Source organism: Ostrea edulis, chromosome 3, assembly GCF_947568905.1.
Source record: "Ostrea edulis chromosome 3, xbOstEdul1.1, whole genome shotgun sequence".
Taxonomy (NCBI): Eukaryota; Metazoa; Mollusca; class Bivalvia; order Ostreida; family Ostreidae; genus Ostrea; species Ostrea edulis.
This window is the reverse complement of record NC_079166.1, coordinates 17,045,810-17,057,794: the sequence shown is the minus strand read 5'-3', so window position 1 is coordinate 17,057,794 and position 11,985 is coordinate 17,045,810. Positions and strand designations below refer to the sequence as shown.

The 11,985-nt window shown below is 33.8% G+C and overlaps 1 long non-coding RNA gene across 1 annotated transcript in view; it reads right to left on the bottom strand.

Moving 5' to 3' along the window:
- Positions 1-4,292: 4,292 nt before the first annotated feature.
- The window catches only part of LOC130053287 (uncharacterized), a 17,120-nt gene continuing 9,427 nt past the window's right edge, over positions 4,293-11,985 (bottom strand). The window contains exons 2-3 of the long non-coding RNA XR_008801816.1: positions 6,758-6,872; positions 4,293-5,345 (exon numbers count right to left, since the gene is read on the bottom strand). This is a non-coding gene — a long non-coding RNA (uncharacterized LOC130053287). The remainder of the gene's footprint in view (positions 5,346-6,757; positions 6,873-11,985) is intronic.

Below are 11,985 nucleotides of genomic sequence, written 5' to 3'. Positions count from 1 at the left end.
TCATGGCAAAAAGCTCCATCTTTCAATTGTAACTTACGGTATTGAATAAATGAATATGCATATGAATATTGTCTGTCATATTTTATTAAATATGTGCTCTTCTTGATGTAGAACGTGGATAGCTTCGTGAAAGACAAGGTACAGTGATCAATATCATAACTCCCACAAGAAATACAAAATACAGAGTTAGGCAAACACAAAGGCCTGAACATACATGTGATTAATAGAAACTTGTCAACTTAGATTAGGCCTGCATCAAGGCATATATTTCTGTTCATTTATATCATATGGTATAGACTAGCAAACGTAAGGCATTTTTTATCACATTTATTTTATTTTGCTCTTAATAATAACAACTAGACTACTTTCTTATGGTCGGTTAAGACCACGAATAGATGCGACAATGTAATTGAGATCTACAACTAGTCTACCATTTCGTATGGTTTGCCCATTCTATCAGAAATACACAAAATGCAGATGTCACAAAAAAGGATGTATTTTCATGGGATACATGAACCTCTTTCGAGAAACTACTTCCTAAAAATATTTTAAAGTAGATACAGTCATGAAGACAGTACTCACGAAACCTGCTGTGAGAGAAGTTTTTTGAATAATGACAGATATCTTCTCCTTGTATGTGCTTTGCTCCACACGGAAGTCTTCTGCTTCAAATTCATGCCTACACATATTTTTTCATACCACTTGTTAGGCCATTCTTTACATTCTGAATTTGACAACGATTATTCTGTTACTTGATCAAACTATAGGTCTAATGACGAGTGTGATCGGTCAACAGGCTATATATTTATTCCTTCAAGGCAACAGACCATATCTCTGTTGAATCCATTTGTCCTACTCTTAATTTTGCATTCTTTATAGGAATTTTGAGATTGATTACTGTTCGGTAATTTCAACTTTTCACATTTGACTTTTGATATTACATATAATTACTGAGAATTAAACCTTTCGATAGTTTGTGTTTGAAAATCGATGATAGTGTATCTTTCGAAGGACTTATATCCCATCTGAAATGAAAGATGATTAGTCCTCACATTTTTGCAATCAATAATGAAAAACGTCTGCAATTTTGGGTGAAGGTGTTCAAGGATTCGTACACCCTCTCCATATATCGAGGTCCTTCTAATGTGCAGAATTCTGTTTTTTTAAACCATAATTTTTGTAATTTGCAATATTATCTTTTATGCTTTTTCGTTATATGTATTTGATACATAGTGCCAAAATATTCTACCATTGAAAGAAAGTGCAATATTAAGTGCCTGGCTTTAATGTTAGTATTACTAAATTCTGATGTTGATTTGAATGTCACTTTACATCCAGTTCTACTTTTAATGGATGAGAAAAACCTAAGATTTTGGCATAAATTGGTAAACAAGAACTCATAAAATCGAACTTATTGTTACCAGAGTATGGTATTGATATTAAACATATCTAATATAACGTTATCAAAGATGTCTTGGCAACAGTGTCATGAATATACTTTAATTGTGTTTCTATTGCTTATCATTATGATAGCCTTGAACAGTCCTCCACCAGATATAGTTGTAATTGGGTCAGTGTAATTCCTTTTAGCAAATGTGCAAAATCTAAAGCACTAGTAAAATTGCAATGAACCGATGGATGATGAACCTATTTTGATTAGATCAGTATTCATTTAGCAATATATTCCTGTATGAAAATACACAGTTCAAATTTACTCCTCTGGACTGCAAAATGCTATTTTTCATATATCTATTATCTGATTGCCATTATTATTGATTTTAACTATTTTAAATATTCAACTTATTTTATATAGAAATCAATAACGTCTCAAAGAGGGAGGAAATATGTCAAGATGGTAAATGTTTTGTTCCATAGAATGACAGATATTGAACAATGTCATAACATATTTTCATTTATGAAGGGAGGGGGTAATGCATGACGTTTTTCTCCAGCACAATCTGGTGAGGGAAATGGGTTCTGGTCTATTTGAATAAAGAATTTGGGTAAGAAATATGTTTTAAATTTAAATAGAAGCAGATTAGAACACTCTCAATTCAGTACTCTTCCCTTGATCAACATTTTCCGTAGATTAGCAGAAGAGTTAGATGCTAGATTGGGTAAAATACATGTACATTGTGGGAATTAAAGTATCCGATTATTATTTGATGAGTTCTGCCACGAGATGCATATGATTAAAAAGTATTGATTTCACATGGAAACTTGCTAAATATATTTACGTTCAGTCGTACCAGAGATCACTAGACGTATAGAAATGATAATTTGCCTATTCCGCATTTCCTCCGCTTTATGACATATATTTTTGAAACATATCGACAGATCTTATTTCAAACGATTACAACAGAGACTTATGATTCAAACAAGCAATCAAACTTATATTTTCATTATTTCAGGGAAAAGTGCTTGCACATCTGAATTAGAACTATTTTCTTTGAGGTCTGGATAAAATAAGAAAATAGTAATCTCATGCATACTGCAAAAATTTTCTCAGTGATAAGAATGTGAAGATAAACACGTATTTCTCCAATTAGTATGATACCTAAGGGTACACCCATTGTATTCCAATGGACAAACCAATAATAACTTAGGATATATAGACCTTTCCAGTACTACGACTGCAATATTTTTACAAGAGTTACCTTTCCTAATAGGTTGAAGAACCCATCTGATTTCGTTTTCAAGCCATTTTCTTTCACAATATATTTTCATGTTTTCCACTAACTCAAATAAAAGATTGACACAGGTAGTTATAATCACGATATTGCAAGAACTTACTGACGTGCTCCTAGAAATCCTGAAAAGATGTTTTAACTAGTTTGTGCCCACACAATTTCTCGCATAACCCCCTTGATGAGCTGACTTGTACTGTATTGTAGCACAGTACAAATTCATTCATGTTGTCATATGCATAGACTATGACCAGGATGGGAGCAACTTCTCGTTTTAGAGATATAATACACATTGCATTAATTCAGGGGCGGATCCAGGAATTGCAGTTACAGGGGCACCACTTTATGAGTCAGTAGGTCAAGAACGAAACTCTGCGTTGTTGAGTTAAGGCTTTCGTCATAAATTTTTAATACCAGTGCTGTACATTTATATACTTTACCGCACTGGCACATTGCACGACGTCACAATGAAAAATACGTCATGACAAAGGTCATGACGTACATATCTACAGTCCTTTTGTGGTTGGAAATGTCAAGATATTGTTTCGTTATTTACCACCACTGCCAAACGGTAAACAGCAATCGCGTAAAAGCTTCCGTCAAATGGGTTATATCAATTCTCTTTGATATTGAAAAAGTTTCAATTTCTTCTTTATATAGCATACATGCTAAAGCAATATCCATATTATATTGTGATCTTGATATCGCCCCTAATCTACACGTATAGTTACTTTCACAATGGACTCATTTGCATAAACAGGGTTCCCGTACATAAAAATTTCATCATTGGCACAACACCCCGAGATTTTTAAGTGAAAGATGTTTGATTTATGACATGTGAACTTCAGTGACAAAGGAAAGTTACATTTACAAGTACCTTACATTTACAAGTACAAGACATATTTATCAAATCAGGATACCAAAAATAGGATAATTATTTCTGGTACTTCAAGGAGGTTATGTTCTCGGGAAAGTTTGTGTATAGGTGTTTTTACATGTGTGCTAATCTTGGGGCATGATTACATAAAAGATACATGGATTTCATTAACCTTTTTTGCCGTAGGCAACGTATTGTAAAGTGCTGACTTTGTGTGGTAACCAGTGCATGAGAACAGTTGTAAATATGCAGAAAAGGTAAATACAAATCGAACATTCTGCCAACTGAATCCATTGTTTAGAAATAAGAATAAATATGTATCAATTCATTTATTTGAATTGTTTAATTTAATTTGAAATTATTGTTAATTTTATTGATATGAACAGGTTAGTTTTGGGACGTTTTCCAACGTATCATGTCGTTTTTGGTTTATCAGGCCATCAGAACTGCTGTTCCTGGCGATAACACAAGGTTAAAAGACAAATGGATAAATTTAGAGATATCAGGGCTGACATATAGAAAAATAAAGCAGTACTTCATTGCCTCTAATACATATGCATACGGAGTATATGAAATACACAATGTCTGGAATGATTCACTCATCTCTCAAGAACCCTGCGTGACAAAAAAAAACAACAAAAAACAAAAAAAAAAAACCAAAAAACAAAAAAAACCCCAAAAAACCGTTCGATAGTTTTGTAAAAGGAAAGGGGTTTGCGAGGTTATCAGCTCTAGAATATTAGTTTCATCGTTGCCTTCACCTTTTCCTTTTTCATGGTTAATTGTACGTTGTTAAAAGATGTTATTTCATACGGTATATGTTAAGGAGCTTTCAAATATCCTCGTGATGGATTGAACAATAGTATCGAGGTTTATGAGTTTTACAAATAATGTAAAGAATAGTTTCAATTCAATGCAAATGAGACAAATGAGACAAACAAATCTTTCGACCCCATGTATGGAAACATTTCGATAATTAACTCTGTAATATACATCTGAATTATATCTTTATTTCATCAAACAATTACGAAGAACAGACTAAGGGGACAAAAGAGGAGAAAATAACTATGGTTAGAACGTCATTGAATTATACATAGTAATTGTGGTTAGTAAGTAGAAATATTTATAAAAATATTTGTGACAAACATGTCTAGTGGGGTGTAAAGCAAATAAAGAAAACAACCATCTATTTTTGATAGACTTCAAACATAAGCAAACAGAAAATGTTTATGGCATAATAAGTAAATAGCGATTACTATAGCCACATTGTAGAAATATAGTGTAATTTAGTGGAAGCTGTAAAATTACTAGGGAAAATTGAGTTGGTTGATTTATCTAGAGTTGATTTTCTATTCGTTTTCAAGCAAATGAATCGAGGGTGTGGTTTTTAATATGATTACCCGGTAGTGATGATTGCAACCTGCCACACGCACTTGGTTTTAGAGAAGTGGACGTGAAGAAAAATATTCAGTGGTCAGTTGGGTTTGATCATCTGTGACCAGATAGTTTAAGGTCACCATAAGCACAATACTGAAAACTTTAGTTCAACTAAAATGTCCGAACAACTCAGAATGACCTCAGATATAGCACTAGAAACTTCATGGAAACTCAGGATGACTTCAGATACAATATATTGAAAAGTCAGGGTAACTCAGTGTGCCCTCAATCAGAGCAGTGGTAAACTTGACGCACGTTAGGACAATCTCAGACGTCTGAAATCATGAAGAAATCCAAGTTCCATCTTAACAAAGATTGCATCGTATCGTTCTTCTTTTTATTCTCTATGAAAAGAAATGACAAACTTGTTAAAAACTTGTAATGTCATATCCAAACAAGAAACATGTCATTTAAAAAATCTCCTATTCTTCGTATACTTCGCTTCCAGATTTTATTTAAGGAAATTAATTTGTATTTTCTCTTCGTCATAGACAATTATTAGGTTTTCCCTTTGCTTTTCGGGAAGTTTGGGTGATTTATTTTATACACCTGATCATTTATTGACATAAATAACCTTAGACAGGAAACTTTGCCACAATGATCAATACAATGGAATATTTTCTAGTACAGCTATCTTCCCTTGCATTGTTTCTGCTAAATACGCGAATTTTAAAGATTTAGAATATTTTCGGAATGTGAATCCGGGAATGTGAACATCATCCTAAGCCTGGACCGAAATTTCTTTTCACATGATGTTCATACATAACTAGTTCAAAGGGCATATACATGTATGTTCAATCATATTAGAAAATGAGCAAATGACTCTATATTTTAAAGAGGAAATTATTGAAACCACGAGAACATAAAAGTCAAATTCAATATTTACAGTTTATTGGATGTGCTTTGCACATATTACCCACTTGTATCAAATGTATGAAATGCGAAGATAAGGAACAGTGATCAATCTCCCACAAGGCAAACAACATAGATAGTTGGGCAAACACGGGCCCCTGGACATACGAGAGGTGGGATCAGGTTCCTAGGAGGAGTAAACATCCCCTGTTGACCGGTCACACCCACCTTGATCCTTATGTATTGATCAGGTAAAAGGAGTAATCCGTAGTCAAAATGAGTGTGCCAAGAATGTCCTCACATTTGGTATGCAACACGTCTTCTTCTGGACACCTGATTTCACTTCTAATTTGTCCAGGGGTCCGTCTTCGCCTAACTATCTATTTTGCATTGTTTATTGGAGTTATGAGATTCAAACAGCATTCGACCCAATGCTAGGTGATATGGGTAAACCGGATCATTATAACGATCATATAATTTGCAAAATACTGACTTTATACAAGACTATTGAAACCCCTATACCATCAACAAATGTAGCCTTTGGGGCTGATCAGGAAAATTAGCGCAGATTATCTATGAACATTCAGTGACGGTATCCCCCCCCCTGCAATATGCAGACGTTACATGATTTTACAAGGAAATATAATGTGCTTTGATACTGATAAATGTTTTTAATTTTCCATCCACCAATGGTGTGAGACGAATATATGAATGCTAATAATGTTTTATATTAGAGGGGAGGGTTGATTTCTATACCCTACACTGAAGTCCATGTGAGTAAGTACATGTCTAGTTTGCTAAATGAATATTCATATGCCTCATATGTAATAAATATTTCTCTCTGTATAGTTTTTGAATATACTAAACGACAGTTGTTTATCTATTCATATATCTCTTCATCCACCTTTCTTTTCTTTGGCATTCATTTTACCGTCATCGGTAACTCAAAGGTAGAGAGTTTGCTTCATAACCAAGAGGTCGTGAGCTTGAGCCCCGCTAGTGTCATGACCGCCTTAAACCTACAATGAAAGTATAGATAGTAATTGTTACTTCGCACTCGGCATTTAGAAGTGAAATTCCTGGACTATTAATATGACCTGATGTCCCGTGTAACATTGACACTTTTGATCTGTTACGGATCCTAATGCTAAGGATATGTCTACCTGATCCCACCTCTGGTACGTCCTGGGGTCCGTTCTTGGATAACTCCGTTTACCTGATGAGGATATAGGGCTCACGGCGGGTGTGACCGGTCAACAGGGGATGCTTAATCCTTCTAGGCACCTGATCCCACCTCTGGTGTGTCCAGGTGTCCGTGTTTGCCCAACTCTCTATTTTGTATTGTTATAGGAGTTAAGAGATTGATCACTGTTCGTTATCGTCACCTTCCATTTGTGACAATTCATGTACAGCTGGTGATGTCCCAGTATGAGTTAAAAATTCTAAAAGAAACTTTAGACAATAGTATGGTGGGACACGACTTTGCATTTATATCTATAACTGAAAGAATAGTGTCGGTTCTGTTGTCAGACTCAAAATGTGAATAAACAAATAAATTTCCACATCCCATTCATGGAATCATTTCAACCATCAACACTAGGCATCTGAGTGATGCGTTTATTAACAGACTATTTATAGCAGACAGACGGGAAAATAAGATAGTGGAAATAACTTAAGTTGTCGTTAATGATATCAAATTATGCTACTATTGATCAGTTATTCTTGATACCCATAAAGTAGTTTGTTTCTAAGACGATGAAAAATTCTTAGATAAGAGTTTTGTTTGCTTTTTGCGTAATTAAGAGTTTAGTATGTGACCCATTTTCAGAAGATGGTAATGTTGAGCCTTGACACCCTCTAGGGTATGCACATTCAATACAGTGTAATTATAAACCTATATTACATATGCGTTTTGGTGACATGAATTAGCAAAGTTGACATGCATTATGAGTAGGAATTGCAACCTGAATATTAATATTATTTGAAGAGGGTTTTTCTATTCCTATACAGAAAAAAACTTTGTTTAGAACCTGTCTCAATAAAATACATGTACACTGGAATTTCAAATAGTTACTGTTAAATGTTTACGTCCTGAGATGTAATTAGCAAGGCCACAATCACACGAACAGTTGGATAAAATGATCCGAAGGTTTGATACTTCTACAATATTGAGACACCAGAAACACATAATAAAAATACATTAATCCAACACTATATACAGATAGCATTTATTTGGATCCATCATTAGATTAATTGTTATTGTTCGAATTCTCTTAACAATTTTTTTTAATGTTGAAATTTAAGCAGAAAAGAGCTTACTAATTTATCAATAGTTTATGGTCTCTCTGTTAAAACAAAACATGTAAATCATTTAGATATTTGAAGATTAAATGTGCTCATAAACTCGTAAATAACAATATAGCTTTTTGAATAAGATTTTTTCCACCAAAACCAAGACAAAAAAATCTTTAGAAATATAAGTGTAACATATACATGAAATATGACTATAAGAATACCTTTGCATCTTCCTTTTTATTTCTGTTAGAAGTCACTCCTTTACCCGGTCAGTCTAAGCCTGGCCATGTCGGTGATCATGCCATTCAACACATTGTACACTGAGCCTGGCCATGCCAGTACAATACGAACAATTTCATTTGATTTTGGTACATGTAACAATCGATAATGTTTAAAGTCAACTAGGCTTATATATCAATAGGTTAAAGGTCTTATGGAACGATATTCTGAAGAATTGAGTAACCCATTGGAATTGAATAATCAAGGTTTTTAAAAGAAGAATTTATTTTAAAATTTTATTTCAATGCAAAATAACGACACAACAGTTGATTAAATGTATTCGATCAGGTAAATGATCTTTGACGGTCGCAGCTTATCTCCCTTGCTGATGACGTCAAAATGACCCACTGTTGTGTAAAGAACGATAGACTTATGACATGGTATTTACTGCATAGCTTTGCAAAATGCCACAGTGTGCTGCATTTAATTGCAGTGTTAATTCTCATAAGTGGATGACCATTTACCTCTTCCAGTGGGATCCAAATTTAGAAAAAAATATGAGTTCAAAACCTCCGACGCGATGCATTTGTTGTCACGAAAAGTCACAAACACTGCAATTCAGTACATCCGTCGGTAGCCAAATAATATCGACACAAAAAGGTCAATTTAAACACAGACGTCAATAATCTTTTGATTTTTCAAAGACTGAAACAAATCAACATAGAAATTAAAGTCAACCGCTAAAGTTAAAGCGAAGAGCACTGTAAGTACGTAAAATTGTAAATACACAAGGGTTGATTATTCTAATGACAAAAACACACCCTATCAATGAGTGTTAATGTTGATCTGCATTACAAATTCTATCAGTCAACGGTATCCGTATAATTTCAAGATCATTATAAATATACGTGCAATATAGAGCTCCACACCCATGTCCAAAAGGTATGTAACTTTTATTTTCTTACTATCGATTATAAAATTTAGTCAAATCAAAACTGTAAACAAAACATTTCAATCTGAAATTTAAAAAGAAAACCATCATTTAGAAATTATAATTCATATTTCATATACTACATCAGTACTGATAACTGAACATGTTTATTAAAAGCAAGGTGAAAATAACGAACAGTGATCAATCTCATAACTCCTATAAGCAATACAAAATAGATAGTTGGGCAAACACGGACCTCTGGACACACCAGAGGTGGGGTCAGGTGCCTAGGAGGAGTAAGCATCCCTTGTTGACCGGTCACACCCGCCTTGAGCCCTATATTCTGATCTGGTAAACGGAGTTATCCGCAGTCAAAATCAGTGTGCCAAAAAAAAAAAACCGGCTTAAGAATCGGTATGAAACACGTCAGACAGCATTTGATCCAATGATAGGTTGTATTGACGAACTGAATCGTTATAACGACCATATAATTTGCGAAATGCTGACTTCAATCGAGACTGTTGAAATCCCTGTATCATCAACTTGTTTGTCAGTAGCTTACCTCGATTTAAAAACTGACTATACGCAGAACAAGCTCTTGCCTATCGAATCAGTTGAGATATATAAACACCATATGCAGGTGATAATGGAATATTGCTACATAAATATGGGAAGTTGACGATGGAGAAGCTGAAATCATACAGTTGAATTGTCAGTTTGCTGTTAATGTCGACTTTCAATAAAATATGTAAGTTTCAAGCAGAAATAGAATACTCTGTGGTGTCCTTTATTTCGAGCTCACAGGGATATATCAAATCGACATATGAATGAAAGCTATTATTGTTAATAACAATTCATGTCCATGGAAATTCCAACAGACTGTTTGAAGACCTGATCACCAAAGACCACGAAAATATTGTCAATGAGGAACTCTAACATATTTTTTTATCTGGACTTCAGATTACTTGTGCGTGGAATCAGAGTGGTGTTTAACAAAGTAAGTTTTTGAATGACTGATCACTAGATATGAATATTTCCGTTTTCCAGACAAATTTTCAGACAAATTCATATTTGAAGAGCGGGTATATAGAGTGAGAACATAAAAGCAATACTTGCAATTTTTTAAAAATAGGCCTAACCTCCTTTTAAAAATTTTAAACGACCCTGTTCCGATTAAAAGCAACAAATTGCAATTTTTGTTACTTTTCGGACACACAAGGAAACATCAGCTGATTATGAACAACCTTGCAGCAGTAGATAAGGTGACATCCGTGATACATTTGCCACATTTAGGGTACTTTATACATACAAAAATATTTGTGATGAATCGTATCAAAAGGGAAATGGGATTATCATTACAATTTTTTAGACATTTTTATTGCGAATGATCATCAATGAAATGTACACAAGTTCAAGTCCATACGACTCCTATATTTTGTTTTAAAAGTAAGAGTTAAACTTCAGCATCTGCATGATGGCATGGGAGTCTTGAAATCCACAGGTACCTGAAGTATGGGCACTATCCCCTAGAATTTGTTTTTTTTTTGGTGGTAATAATTTCTCGAACATATGTGGATTCCCTGTCTATACCATCCCAATTTCTACTTACATAATCGTTTCATGCTTTTTTTTAAGCTTTAGAGATTGAACTTCAACCGGAACTAATCAAACCGGTAGCTTACAAAAAGTGTGAAACGATTACTTAAATCGAAATTGGGGTGGGATAGACAGGGAATCCACACATTTCTGAGAAATTATCCCCGCAAAAACATCAGAAAGAGGGGTCATAATGTCCATAATTCATATGCCTGTGTTGACGTAAACATCAAGATCATCCTCTGTAGAAGAGCATTATTTCCTTCCTGTGCATCATTCCTGATTGTTGATTGAATCAACCTAAAACTCGGACAGTTTGTCAGAAAACAGATATTCGTCCATATCCATTATATTAGTGAGATATTTCGTGAAACAAAACGGTGTACAGTTACACTATTTTCATTGTGTTGTTTACATCGATTGGTCGTTGTGAAGTCAACAACACACACAATCAAGAACGATAAGCGGGTAACACATTCATTCTATGTACAAGTTTACTGTTCTATTTCTTATCAATGCAAACACAATATTATGTTTTATTATTTTCAATTTAATTTTCATTCATGCCTATCTTTATGCTTATAAAATAAAATACCACTATTAGAAATCGTTTCATATGATATTTAAATTTGATAAAAAGGCGATCACATTTCTCTATGTCATATTTGTATTCCAAGAAAAATAATACCTGAATTAATAAAAAAAAAAGCTTAAACTGGAGAAATACGTAATCTGATTAACAAATGTGTATGCTATAAGAGTTGTCCCGAAAATATCCGATTTTGTTTTTCACTATGAACTTAGAAATGACGATTGATGAACTGCTGCTTCTTATTAAAGTGTTAATTTCAACAAACGCAAATATCATTCATCTCCTGGTATGTACAAGAATCAACATATGGATAAATTTGAATTAAAAGTAAAAGTATAAGTTGCAATTGTTTTTCCTCAGAAAGTACAATCCGAGTAAAGTTGGGAGTTTTGTATTTTACTCTGTGACAGTTTGGCGCCTTTTCCTATTCATTTTTAGAAACAGAGTATTGCCTCCAAATATAATTTCGATAAGTGTTTCAACTACTTTATTTTTTGGA